Source organism: Odontesthes bonariensis, chromosome 5 (genome assembly GCF_027942865.1).
Source record: "Odontesthes bonariensis isolate fOdoBon6 chromosome 5, fOdoBon6.hap1, whole genome shotgun sequence".
NCBI lineage: Eukaryota > Metazoa > Chordata > Actinopteri > Atheriniformes > Atherinopsidae > Odontesthes > Odontesthes bonariensis.
In genome coordinates, this window is record NC_134510.1 from 11,723,210 (window position 1) to 11,737,322 (window position 14,113).

The 14,113-nt window shown below is 42.2% G+C and overlaps 1 non-coding gene across 1 annotated transcript; it reads left to right on the top strand.

Moving 5' to 3' along the window:
• The first annotated feature begins 2,287 nt into the window (after positions 1–2,287).
• Positions 2,288–2,370, top strand: trnaf-aaa (transfer RNA phenylalanine (anticodon AAA)). The gene has a single exon. It is a non-coding gene; the product is annotated as a tRNA-Phe (tRNA).
• The last annotated feature ends 11,743 nt before the right edge of the window (positions 2,371–14,113 follow it).

Consider the following 14,113-nt stretch of genomic DNA (forward strand, 5'->3'; position numbering starts at 1 on the left):
GTTATGACTGAGCACAGATTGAATTGAACCATACCATCTTGTTTCTCATTAAATTGCAATTGAAGTGGGTTGTTGCCATTTTCCAGAGATCCTTTAGCCACCTGGGGGGTATTCCTAGAAGCTGGCTTAGCGGAAAGCCTGGCTTATTTCGCTACTTCTGGCTAAATTTAGCGAGAGTTCCGTTCCATAAAGGTGGCTTATTTGAACGCCCGCTGAGTAACCATGGTAATTTATGCTGCTGAACTAGCCTGGTCCCGGATAGGCTTAAGTTGAAGCTTAGCTTAGCTGCAACTCAAAAAATGTCCGACCGGCTGGAACCGACTCCCGAAAGAAATGTTCACCTAGAATTCTGTGCTCCCGCAACTCATGTCTTGTCTAAAAAACGAAACAAAAACTGTGGTTATCATATCACCACTTTCACTGTCTCGAAAAATCAATCAGTCAGTGCCAGTGCAACTAAAGAAACGCAACTATACACACGTATTGAACATGAAATTAAATGAGAGAGAACATGGTATTCATTAAAACTAATCAATACCTAACAAACATCCGATCTACACCCACGTAGGACCAGACTCAGAAAAATGGGGGACAGGTAATAATGTTAATGATACAAATTATTGAAAGCTCCTTTCAAAACAGTCAAGGACTGTACAAACAAGATATTAGATAAAACGCAGGAATTAAAAAATCTTACCATATTAAAAATACACAGAACGGAGCAATAAATGGAGGTAAGCAAAGTTAAACGGATGGGTTTTGAGTTAAGACTTGAACAGAGGGAGAGTGTCAGTATTGCGAATGTCGGGGGGCGAGACCTCTGTCCTTTCAGGCTGCTGCTCCACATTTACAGTAGACGATAATGTAAAACAACCTACTGAATTAAGTATTTGCATTAAGTTCATCATCTCCCTCAGGCATCCCCAATGTTATCGGTGCACTACACTGTACCCATGTACGCATCCAAGGCAAGGCAATTTGTAGAGCATAATTCATACACAAGGCAATTCAAAGTGCTTTACAGCTACATAAAATCACAAGGCGGCAATTAAATCATTCCAAAAAACAAAAATATCATTAATTAATTAATTTAAAAGTGAAGAGTGCAGATGAAATACTTTCAGGTGTCATATGCACATCTAAATAGAACTTTCAGTCTGGATTTAAACATTGTCACATTGTCCAGGCCCCTGCTGGACCCGTGGAGGCTGACTATGTACACCGAACATTTTTCCATATGCTAAATGTACAGGTACACTTGGGGATAATTGTCCATAGACTCTGAACTGGATTTCTCATTTTGAAAAACACCACATCAACCCCTTTGAGTAATGCTGAGCAATGTTACATTTATGCCCTGTGAAACCTCATCATTGAGTCCTATCCTCCGAGCATACAGATGATCTGTGATGGAGGTCATTTCATTTCCAACATTGAGGCTAAATGGCCGGGATCAGTTCATGATTCTAGGATCTTCCGAGCATCCTGGCACAGAGGTTTGCACAAGGTGCAAGAATTTTACTTACCTGAAGGAGTGTACTTTTGAAGTAAGGTGTAGCATAGGCAGAATTTTGGTAATGTACTGAGAGGTCAGGTGTAGAGGTCATCTTAAGGAATTTAAAGTGCTCGTCATACTTTAGTATAGATAGCCATATAAGGCACATATTGCATTAAATTGCCAAGTCTTAACACATGTATATCCATCCAACATTTCTCCTATTCTGCAGGAGAGTTCAATGGTGTCCTGCTTGGGGACAGAGGCTATGCATGCTGGCCGTACGTCCTCACACCATAACCTGATCCAGGAACAAGGGCATGCACATGCACATGCACATGCTAAAACAAGGGCACGGATAGAAATGACCTTTGGCCAAATTAAATACAGGTCCATTGGTTAAAGTTCTCAGGCACCATGGCTGACTTCTGACAGAGCCATCTTAAATTAATAGTATACTTCATATTTTATACATTTTGTCTTGTGGACAACTTTTCAGGCTCAAGTCTTTTCTTCGTTGAGATCTAGTGCCTTAAAGGACTCGGTTTCTCCTGACACAGTGAGCGACCTATACAGGGACACACATTTCTTTTGATCCTTATTGTTGTGACCTTTGAGTTAGAACTTCTTTTCATCATTTAGCATTGACACAGTAGCAGTTTAAGTCAGAGCAAGTGTAAGAAGGCTAAATGGACAGATATGACTTATAACTTTCCACACGTTTAGGTCATGGCACCCCACTGGAATGATTTCTGGGCCCGCCGACAGTATCGTCAAATATTCCTTTAAGTAATCAGGATGGCCGAGTGGTCTAAGGGGCTGCGTTAAAGTCGCAGTCTCCCCTGGAGGTGTGGGTTCAAATCCCACTTCTGACATTGCAGACTTCTCCTAGAGAACTGTTTTCACTGGCAAGGCAACCCAAGTTTACTCCTTGCTTAGCAATACCATGTCGTTTTGCTATTCTGCCACTGCATCATCTAGTTTAAAGATTATTGTGAACGCTTTACCTCCGAAGAGTTCTTGCTTCCAAATGCTATGCCTACTATTTGTTTGCCTCAGGAGCCCTGTTAAACAACAGCCAAGACACTTGTTGCATGAGAATCTTCTGACCACAGCTCAACAAGCTGTGTTGTCACAACCTTCTACAGTGCTTTGGGCAGGACAGAATCATTAGCAAAAGCACATTGTTGATTATAAGGTCTTGGTTTGCACTTAACACCATAGTAAACGGGAAAGGGCTTTTGACCGAAGCAACCTGGCCTCATGTTAGGCTATTTGAAGGGGCTATTGACATTTAGGCCGAAGATGGGTGAGAGTATCAAAACAATCATCACTTGGTGGCAGGCAGCTGATAAAAGACCGAGCTCTCCCCGTCGGGGAATCGAACCCCGATCTTCCGCGTGACAGGCGGAGATACTGTCCATTATACTAAAGAGGAATTTCTGTGTGACTGACACAGTCGTCAGATGAAAAAACAACTATCGCCAAGGAGTGAAATAAGATTTTCATGTCCCGTTTCAAGGTGCAGGAAAATTGCTATCACAGTCCCATTACTCAGAAGGAGAGTCTTCCATGAAGCTGCATGCCTCGTCAATATTCCCCTTCAACACGAACACAACGCAGACCCACATATTCGCTGGAATGATGCCTGGGCCCGCCGACAGTGTCGTCAAATATTCCTTTTAGTAGTCAGGATGGCCGAGCGGTCTAAGGCGCTGCGTGAAGGTTGCAGTCTCCCCTCGAGGCGTGGGTTCAAATCCCACTTCTGACATTGCAGAGTTCTCCTAGAGGACCATTTTCACTGGCTAGGCAACTCAAGTTTACTCCTTGCTTAGCAATACCATGTCTTATTGCTATTCTGCCACTGCATCATCTAGTTTAAAGATTATTGTGGCCGCTTTACCTCCGAAGAGTTCTTGCTTCCAAATGCTATGCCTACTTTTTGTTTGCATCAGGAGCCCTGTTAAACAACAGCCAAGACACTTGTTGCATGAGAATCTTCTGACCACAGCTCAACAAGCTGTGTTGTCACAACCTTCTACAGTGCTTTGGGCAGGACAGAATCATTAGCAAAAGGCACATTGTTGATTATAAGGTCTTGGTTTGCACTTAACACCAAAGTAAACGGGAAAGGGCTTTTGACCGAAGCAACCTGGCCTCATGTTAGGCTATTTGAAGGGGGCTATTGACATTTAGGCCGAAGATGGGTGAGAGTACCAAAACAATCATCACTTGGTGGCAGGCAGCTGATAAAAGACCGAGCTCTCCCCGTCGGGGAATCGAACCCCGATCTTCCGCGTGACAGGCGGAGAGACTGTCCATTATACTAAAGAGGAATTTCTGTGTGACTGACACAGTCGTCAGATGAAAAGACAACTATCGCCAAGGAGTGAAATAAGATTTTCATGTCCCGTTTCAAGGTGCAGGAAAATTGCTATCACAGTCCCATCACTCAGAAGGAGAGTCTTCTATGAAGCTGCATGCCTCGTCAATATTCCCCTTCAACACGAACACAACGTAGACCCACATATTCGCTGGAATGATGCCTGGGCCCTCCGACAGTGTCGTCAAATATTCCTTTTAGTAGTCAGGATGGCCGAGCGGTCTAAGGTGCTGCGTTCAGGTCGCAGTCTCCCCTGGAGGCGTGGGTTCAAATCCCACTTCTGGCATTGAAGAGTTCTCCTAGAGGACCATTTTCACTGGCAAGGCAACCCAAGTTTACTCCTTGCTTAGCAATACCATGTCGTATTGCTATTCTGCCACTGCATCATCTAGTTTAAAGATTATTGTGGCCGCTTTACCTCCGAAGAGTTCTTGCTTCCAAATGCTATGCCTACTATTTGTTTTTCCTTCCTTTTCCTGCTGTGTTTTACCGAGGTGATCATGGATGAGATGAGACTCGAGCGCAGGTCCGAAGGAGAGAGACTGTGGACCCGACATTGCCGTTATGCACCCGGGGTTTCCGTGACGACGAGGAGCTCCCAGTCGGATGAGAGAAGCTGATGTTAAAAAACAAAGAAATAAAGGAGGACTTGGGGTAGGTCCTTTTTAGTGTCACAAAGTCGTGATTAGTTAAAAGGCACATTAAATACTGCATTCAAATGACATTAGCTGATATTATAGAGAAAAGTAAGGAAACAAGCTGCTATTTTAAAAAGAAAAGATGACAAAATTGTCACAAAGTTATGCTTAAGCTTAAATCAGGACTTTCTTTCTGTCTTCCTTGTAGCACCTCACAGTGGACATGGACCATTCCCAGGAAGCTCCAGCAGCACAGCCGTCCCCTGAACACACTCCAGCACCAAATCTGCTCCCAGACACCGGACTGTTGATCGGCCCCAGCTGAAACGATGAAAAGCATCCCACACCGAGCCGTACAGATGAAGCCGTCTCCGTGTGTGAAGCTCCTCACAGACACACAGAGAAGATCTGCTCACCTACACCTGCAGAAATAACACAGTCCAGACAAGACGCAGACAATTGGGACTGAAAGACAACCAGTGGGACAGTGTTGTTCTTTAAAGACATTATTTGTAAATTATGTATTTAAAAAAAATGGTTTGCATTTACATTTTACATGCTGCTTTGGTGCTGGAATCAATAAAAATGAACAGTTTTTACACTTACCCTCTCTTCTGTTAAATGAAACACCAAACAATAACTTTGCCTCAGAGAACGACCATCTTCTGATGCAACACTCTTAAAAGCAGACCCTACAAAGCTTTCTGCAGTCTGTCAGACACATAAGGAATATTTTACTAATCCGAATTCTAAATGATCAGCTATAACATTTGATTTAGTCTTTCTTCTTTGACTAATAGCCTCATTCCACAGATATGACAGAACAAACATGGGAGGCAGTTTACAGTAGATATCATCCTGTTGGTAGAATGCCTTTAAATCTCAGAAGAAGCTTTTTTTCTACTCATTTCTACTAAAGTGCATCAAATTAAATTGTATTATCCAAGAGTCTGTAATTTAACAGGTTTTTCTTCAGGTTTCCTTAACAATGACATGACATCACAGCTCTTTCAGCTGCATCATGTGGAAATATTTCAGGTTTTTTTGCCAGAGGGCTGGCTCAGTCTAATGAATTTATCTGGAAACATGCATAGTACTGAGGAGGATGTTGTTTAAAACTCCTTAAACCAGCCATATTCATTTCTGGATATTTGTTATAAAAATAATAGTAATAAAAAAACATTTAAAAAAGAAAAAAAAAATAAATGTAAAAGCTCTATTATAAAATGATGAAGCTCAAAGGGAAACATGAAACTGTACAAATGGAACACAGAGATTCTCCTGTATGGATGCTGCTCCATTCATCAAGTTTCCAAAAACTGAGCTGGGATTTTCTGCAGGAATGAAAACCATCCAAACACTTGTCAGTCTTTGCTGCTCGATGCCGCTGTTGTGTTTGATGACATCAAAATGTCGTTTACTTCAACAAGCTGAAAGTCTGATAAACGTGAGAGTCTCTCGCCGGGTGCTGTGGCGCGCGCCTGTAATCCAAGCTACCGGGAGGCTGAGGCTGGTGGATCGCCTGAGCTCAGGAGCTCTGAGCTGCAGTGGGCTATGCCGATCGGGTGTCCGCACTAAGCTCGGTACCGATATGGTGCTCCTGGGGGAGCCCGGGACCACCAGGTCGTCTAAGGAGGGGAGAACCGGCCCAGGTCGGAAACGGAGCAGGTCAAAGCCCCCGTGCCGCTCAGTAGTGGGATCGCACCTGTGATTAGACGCTGCAGTGCAGCCTGAGTCATACAGCGGGACCCAGTCTTTTTACACTCTTTGTTCTCTCCAACAAAATACTGGGACAACACACACGCTCCAACATCACCTCTTTACACGTTACAGCAGTTTCTCTATCTTCTCTTTTCCATTGAAAAGCACAGCTGTTTCTTGGACCTGCAGCGCCCCCACCTGGAGAAGACGAGCAACGACCATCAGCCACATCACTCACCGCTGCTTCACAGATACACTCTGCTCCATCACTCATTCAATCAAGCTGCTGCTGTCACATCACACACACTTTGAGGAGACTTTTACTGCTTTGATTAATTGAATACGTCCACAGAGATTCTTTTGGGGTGACAATGAGACACACACAACATAAATATGCAAACATTTTAGACTGTCTATCGTGTGACCTTCTCTACAGTTCTTGGATGTTTGTTAGATTGTAATATCAGCACTTGACATCTCCGAGTGTGTGCAACACTCAGACTATAAGACAGTGATGCAGATGAACTGCAAGAATTCTTACTGTTAAACAGCAGAAGTGTAAAGTGAAACATGCTGTGTGTGTTACTGTGCTCATGAGTATTATTTCATGTCTTCTGCTGTGACAGAGGTCGTACTAATTCTGTGAATTACAACATTCGCTTTGCTCCAATCGTGCAGTTGTGTGGCATCATCACACTTCCACTGATTTTTATTTGAAAATGTCTCTGACTGTTTCTGCAGAGGTGACATGTGGTTTTATCACAAGTGCTTCTACTTCTGCTCAGTTAACATGTTAAACATGATCTTTTTAAAACAACCTGATGTGTAATTTAAAGTGTGCGTTCTTTATCTCAACAGTTAGGTGTTAGAAATGAGCAGTTTCTCCTCTCTCAGGTAGATGTGGTATTTATCAAAATCCCTTCCTATAATTGTACATTTTAGTTAACAGAGTCAAATAATCTGAGATGGAGACAGGATTCTAAATGGTTAGTGTTGCTGGGTTTCAGGGTGAGAAATGAATTACATGTTAAAATGAAATGAGGGCTGAGTCTTTGTACTGACGAACAGAACTGGGAGTTCTATAGTTCACTTCCTGAAAAATACTAAAGAACAAACATGAAGATGGATCACTGAAGGTTTCTTTATACCTGTAATGGAAAACAAACACAGTTTTGTTGCTTCATATTTGTTTTAGCATAAATTTAACTAAAAAAAAGAATTTTAATTTAGATTTTTTTTCTGTATTAGATACATAAAAAGGAGAAACTGAAACATTTCCACTCAAATTCATATAAACTATAAACTGTAAGTTATCGTCTGACTCTGTCTGAATATTATTCATGTAAGAGAAGGAGTGGATCAAACACTGTAAACAAATACAACAACACAATGTTAAAACATATTTTCATGAAAGACAGTTGAGGAAATCTCATCTGTTTCACTCATCGTGTAAAAGTTCTATTATAAAATGATGAAGTTCAAAGGGAAACATGAAACTGTACAAATGGAACACAGAGATTCTCCTGTATGGATGCTGCTCCATTCATCAAGTTTCCAAAAACTGAGCTGGGATTTTCTGCAGGAATGAAAACGATCCAAACACTTGTCAGTCTTTGCTGCTCGATGCCGCTGTTGTGTTTGATGACATCAAAATGTTGTTTACTTCAAAACAGGGCTGTAGTACTCGAGTCCGGACTCGAGACCGTTTTTTTATGGTCTCGGACTCACTGGTATTTGACTTGGACTTGTCTCGGTCTTGGCCACTGGTCTTGCCAAATATGGTTCTTGGTCTCGACCGAGTCCAGGCGTCTTTATTTTGTTACAATATTCAAGGGAAAAGTAACCACTTGATAACCAATCACACACCAGTTTATTTCCGCGCGCCCTACATCTGAGCCTTGCCAACGTTCTTATCCTTATCGTTCATTTATTGATTCACACACAGTGAGAAGATGTCGGCCAATTCCGCTCTAGTGAAATTTGGTTTTACTAATCACAAAGAATTTCTCAGCACATCACTGAAAAAAAAAACACAGGGCAGATTGCAGATTCTGCAAATCGACTATCTCGGAGACATCTGGGACGACTTCAAACTTCGTGAGACACCTGCAGAGGCATCATTCATCTCGGTAAGTTAACTGCAGAGCTAGGCGGTGCTTAGCCTCATAGGCTAGGCTATGTGTTATGCATTAGCTAACATAGCGGAAGATAAGCCAAGGTAATGTGTTTTTGGACATAGTTATCATCACTTACTGTACGTCTGGTATTACTGGTTTCATGAGATAAAAAAATCAAACGATTGTGAATATGGAATAAGCGATTGGTTGTTGTGAATTACATTTGTGGTTGTGTGATACTGTACTTGTGTTACAAAGGGTAGCAGCTACACAAATGCTCGAGCGTTTACGTTAACGTTCAATTTAGGGAAAGGTAAACGTAGGGTAAAATAAATGGTCGGGTAAAGTAAACTGGGTGTTGTGACACTATTTTTGCTTTTAGATCAACAAATAATAACCCAAAATGATTGACTTTATACTGTCATGCATACAACTTGTTCTTTTCTGTCCTGGACTCGGTCTTGACTCGGACTCGAGTCTTTTGGACTCGGTCTTGTCTTGGTCTCGACCGGTCCTGGTCTTGGAAAGGTAATGTGTAAATTGTGGAAAAACAATCACTGTAATGTTATCTTTTTCAATTTGGGATTAGAAAGGCATTCTTTCTTGTTTGAATTGAATTGAATCCTAACTCAAAGACTGTCCTTTATCCAAATAAGGTACCAACTCCCTGTCAAAAGATTACATATGACCCCTAACCATGATCATTTCCTAAGCCTCGCTAAGAAGTCTGGATTTTTAAAGTCCCAACCCTGCGTTATTGGCTAAACCTAAACAGGAAGTGACAAAGTTCCATCCTAATGTGTTGTGTTTACATGTGAACAAGACCACAGGTAAAATGAACACTACTTTTATGTGTGTCTGTAAGTGATTATGGTACAGAGAGGCCAGTTATTTCAAAGTAAAAGCTTAAGATCTGTCATATTTAGGAGCACTTTCACATGTGACTGTGTGGGTTTTTCCTTTGATCAGCTATCGCAGTCTTGAAAAGCAGGTGTCCTGCCCAACAACGGGGTCAGCCCCACTTCCTCATAAGATGAGTTTTTTTTATCTTTCTTTGCTCAGAGGTGCTGTGATATTCAGGCTCAATAATTACTCTTAAACTATGATTCCGAGCTGCAGGACTTTCAGGTTGATGCTACGTGCCCACGACAACGATAACGACAGATAAACGCAGAACATTTCGACAGATGTGTCTCTTTCACACGGCAACGGCGTTTTTAGGAGTTCAAAACGGAGAAAACGCAAACGCCCTCCAGAGTGGAGATTTTGAAAACGATCCAACCTCTCATCGCCATATGAACAGTTCAAAACGCAGAAGTGCGTTTTTTGCACACGTTTCTTTCTGCACGCGCATCTGGAAGCAGCCAACTGACGTTCTTGCGGCAAATTTGAGCCTGGTATATGAGAACAATATGGATGAACGTTTAGCAGTAGCCGCGTTAAATACCATGAATGAATCATGCCAACAAATGGCGAGACTCTTGACCGAGAGTCACTTACATCATATGAGACGATACCAGCGTATATTGGACATTATTAACGCACCGGAGGAGACCCGACGAAGTGAGAGACGAGTGTGGACGAGGCCAGGGAGAAGCTCCGAATGGTGGGATAACTTGCATACTACATCGGCAAACTGCCAGTTTTATGAGTTTTATACGTTTTCACTGTTCCCATGGATGGACAGATATCCAACCCCAAAACGCTCGTGTGAACGCAGATAAATTGTGGAGAAAAAAACGGACATCTGCGTTTATGCTTCAGAGCGTTGTCGTGGGCACGTAGCCTAAGTTTGCAGTTCCGTGAGAGGATTCTTAGCTTTCTGGCCACAGCCCAGAGGAATTCCATGATCGCCATGGTTCCCTCCTCAGAAGCATCATCGCAGCATCATTTTCTCCCGGGGAAGGGCTGCCCATTCAGAGACCTGGCCATCACCATAGATGCCTCTGTGATGACATCAACCCGAACCGCGAGGAATCTGGGTGTGACCCTGGACGATGAACTGTCGTTCTCGCCAAACATAGCATCAGTGACCCGTTCCTGCCGATTCCTCCTCTACAACATCCGGAGGATTCGCCCCTTCCTCACCGACAAGGCAGCACAGGTGCTCATCCAGGCTCTTGTCATCTCCCGCCTGGACTACTGCAACTCCCTCCTTGCTGGCGCCCCGGCTTCTGCCATCAGACCTCTGGAGCTGGTTCAGAAAGCTGCTGCTCGTCTGGTGTTCAACCTCCCCAAGTTCTCCCACACCACTCCCCTTCTCCGCTCTCTACACTGGCTCCCTGTAGCTGCTCGCATCCAGTTTAAGACTCTGGTGCTGGCCTACAGGGCAGTGGAAGGAACAGCTCCTTCATACCTCCAGGCTATGGTCAAGCCCTACACCCCCGCCCGACCACTTCGCTCTGCGGCCACCAGGCGCCTGGCTGCCCCGTCACTCAGGGGTCCCTGCGCACGATCGACACGGTCACGGCTTTTCTCTGTTCTGGCACCCCGATGGTGGAACGATCTCCCGACTGATGTCAGGACAGCTGAGTCGCTGCCCATCTTTCGCCGTAGGCTGAAAACCCACCTCTTCAAGAAAAACTTCCCTGATCCGCCCTCTTAGGACAGCACCTGCGCCGTCCTAGTTCCTTACGCACTTATTGTTTCCTCCACCACTGGCACCCTCTATATTTTCATTACCCCCTACCCAAACCAGGGTTTGCATCCCATTCCTGCTTTTTCTACCTCTTTTATTTCTTCCCCTACCCGAACCAGGGTTTGCATCCCCACCCCGCTGTGACTGGTGTGCAGTTGGTGAGAGGCTGGTTGGTTATCGCACTTACTCTAGCACTAGTTTTGCTCTTAGCTGTTTGGTAGTGGAAGGAAATGCACTTATGATTTCTTGTGACCTGAAGTTCTTTTGCCTACCGATGTTGAACGCACTTATTGTAAATCGCTTGGGTTAAAAGCGTCTGCAAAATGACAGTAATGTAACGTAATGTAAAAACAAACATAAACACCATCAGTCTATACAACTTTTTTTCTTCACATTTCACTCCACCAGTTGTGGAAGATTCTAACTTCTGCTGAGGACTTGTTGCATCCCAACATGAAGAAAACACTCTCAGAAACCCAGAAAAGTGGAACAACATACTTCTAACAGGAAAATATCAGGTTTGAGAAATGTCAAAGTCTGCACTCTTTTCTAAAGTTTCCACTGAGAAGATTTTGAAAAAGTTCATAGTCACTCATATTCAAATGACCAAAAACTTCTGAAATAAACACTTCCCACCTTCAGCTTAAAGGCAAAGTATGCTGAAGTCAGGTTTAAACTCGTTTCAAAAGAAAAAACAGCATCCAAACATTAGCTCTTCTCAAATTGGACTAAGGGTAGAACAGGGTATTTTTTTTTATAATCAATCTTTTTATAGTTACAAATAGAAACTGGTATGAAAAGTTGAACATTAAATCATATATATTCATTTATACAGCTGATAAAACTATTCACAGGACAGAAGTCCTCAGCTTCCTGCTGGGACACATAGTCACATGTAAAGGTAATGTGTAAATTGTGGAAAAACAATCACTGTAATGTTATCTTTTTCAATTTGGGATTAGAAAGGCATTCTTTCTTGTTTGAATTGAATTGAATCCTAACTCAAAGACTGTCCTTTATCCAAATAAGGTACCAACTCCCTGTCAAAAGATTACATTTGACCCCTAACCATGATCATTTCCTAAGCCTCGCTAAGAAGTCTGGATTTTTAAAGTCCCAACCCTGCGTTATTGGCTAAACCTAAACAGGAAGTGACAAAGTTCCATCCTAATGTGTTGTGTTTACATGTGAACAAGACCACAAGTAAAATGGACATTTCTTGGATGTGCGTCTGTAAGTGATTATGGTACAGAGAGGCCAGTTATTTCAAAGTAAAAGCTTAAGATCTGTCATATTTAGGAGCACTTTCACATGTGACTGTGTGGGTTTTTCCTTTGATCAGCTATCACAGTCTTGAAAAGCAGGTGTCCTGCCCAACAATTGGGTCAGCCCCACTGTCTCATAAGATGAGTTTTTTTTTTATCTTTCTTTGCTCAGAGGTGCTGTGATATTCAGGCTCAATAATTACTCTTAAACTATGATTCCGAGCTGCAGGACTTTCAGGTTAAGTTTGCAGTTCCCTGAGAGGATTCTTAGCTTTCTGGCCACAGCCCAGAGGAATTCCATGATCGCCATGGTTCCCTCCTCAGAAGCATCATCGCAGCATCATTTAAAAACAAACATAAACACCATCAGTCTACACAACTTTTTTTCTTCACATTTCACTCCACCAGTTGTGGAAGATTCTAACTTCTGCTGAGGACTTGTTGCATCCCAACATGAAGAAAACACTCTCAGAAACCCAGAAAAGTGGAACAACATACTTCCAACAGGAAAAATATCAGGTTTGAGAAATGTCAAAGTCTGCACTCTTTTCTAAAGTTTCCACTGAGAAGATTTTGAAAAAGTTCATAGTCACTCATATTCAAATGACCAAAAACCTCTGAAATAAACACTTCCCACCTTCAGCTTAAAGGCAAAGTATGCTGAAGTCAGGTTTAAACTCATTTCAAAAGAAAAAACAGCATCCAAACATTAGCTCTTCTCAAATTGGACTAAGTGTAGAACAGGGTCCTTTTTTTTAATGAATCAATCTTTTTTATAGTTACACATAGAAATTGGTATGAAGAGTTGAACATTAAATCATATATATTCATTTATACAGCTGATAAAACTATTCACAGGACAGAAGTCCTCAGCTTCCTGCTGGGACACATAGTCACATGTAAAGGTAATGTGTAAATTGTGGAAAAACAATCACTGTAATGTTATCTTTTTCAATTTGGGAGTAGAAAGGCATTCTTTCTTGTTTGAATTGAATTGAATCCTAACTCAAAGACTGTCCTTTATCCAAATAAGGTACCAACTTCCTGTCAAAAGATTACATTTGACCCCTAACCATGATCATTTCCTAACCCTCGCTAAGAAGTCTGGATTTTTAAAGTCCCAACCCTGCCTTATTGGCTAAACCTAAACAGGAAGTGACAAAGTTCCATCCTAATGTGTTGTGTTTACATGTGAACAAGACCACAAGTAAAATGGACACTACTTTTATGTGCGTCTGTAAGTGATTATGGTACAGAGAGGCCAGTTATTTCAAAGTAAAAGCTTAAGATCTGTCATATTTAGGAGCACTTTCACATGTGACTGTGTGGGTTTTTCCTTTGATCAGCTATCACAGTCTTGAAAAGCAGGTGTCCTGCCCAACAACGGGGTCAGCCCCACGTCCTCATAAGATGAGTTTTTTTTTTTTATCTTTCTTTGCTCAGAGGTGCTGTGATATTCAGGCTCAATAATTACTCTTAAACTATGATTCCGAGCTGCAGGACTTTCAGGTTAAGTTTGCAGTTCCCTGAGAGGATTCTTAGCTTTGTGGCCACAGCCCAGAGGAATCCCATGATCGCCATGGTTCCCTCCTCAGAAGCATCATCGCAGCATCATTTAAAAACAAACATAAACACCATCAGTCTACACAACTTTTTTTCTTCACATTTCACTCCACCAGTTGTGGAAGATTCTAACTTCTGCTGAGGACTTGTTGCATCCCAACATGAAGAAAACACTCTCAGAAACCCAGAAAAGTGGAACAACATACTTCCAACAGGAAAAATATCAGGTTTGAGAAATGTCAAAGTCTGCACTATTTTCTAAAGTTTCCACTGAGAAGATTTTGAAAAAGTTCATAGTCACTCATATTCAAAT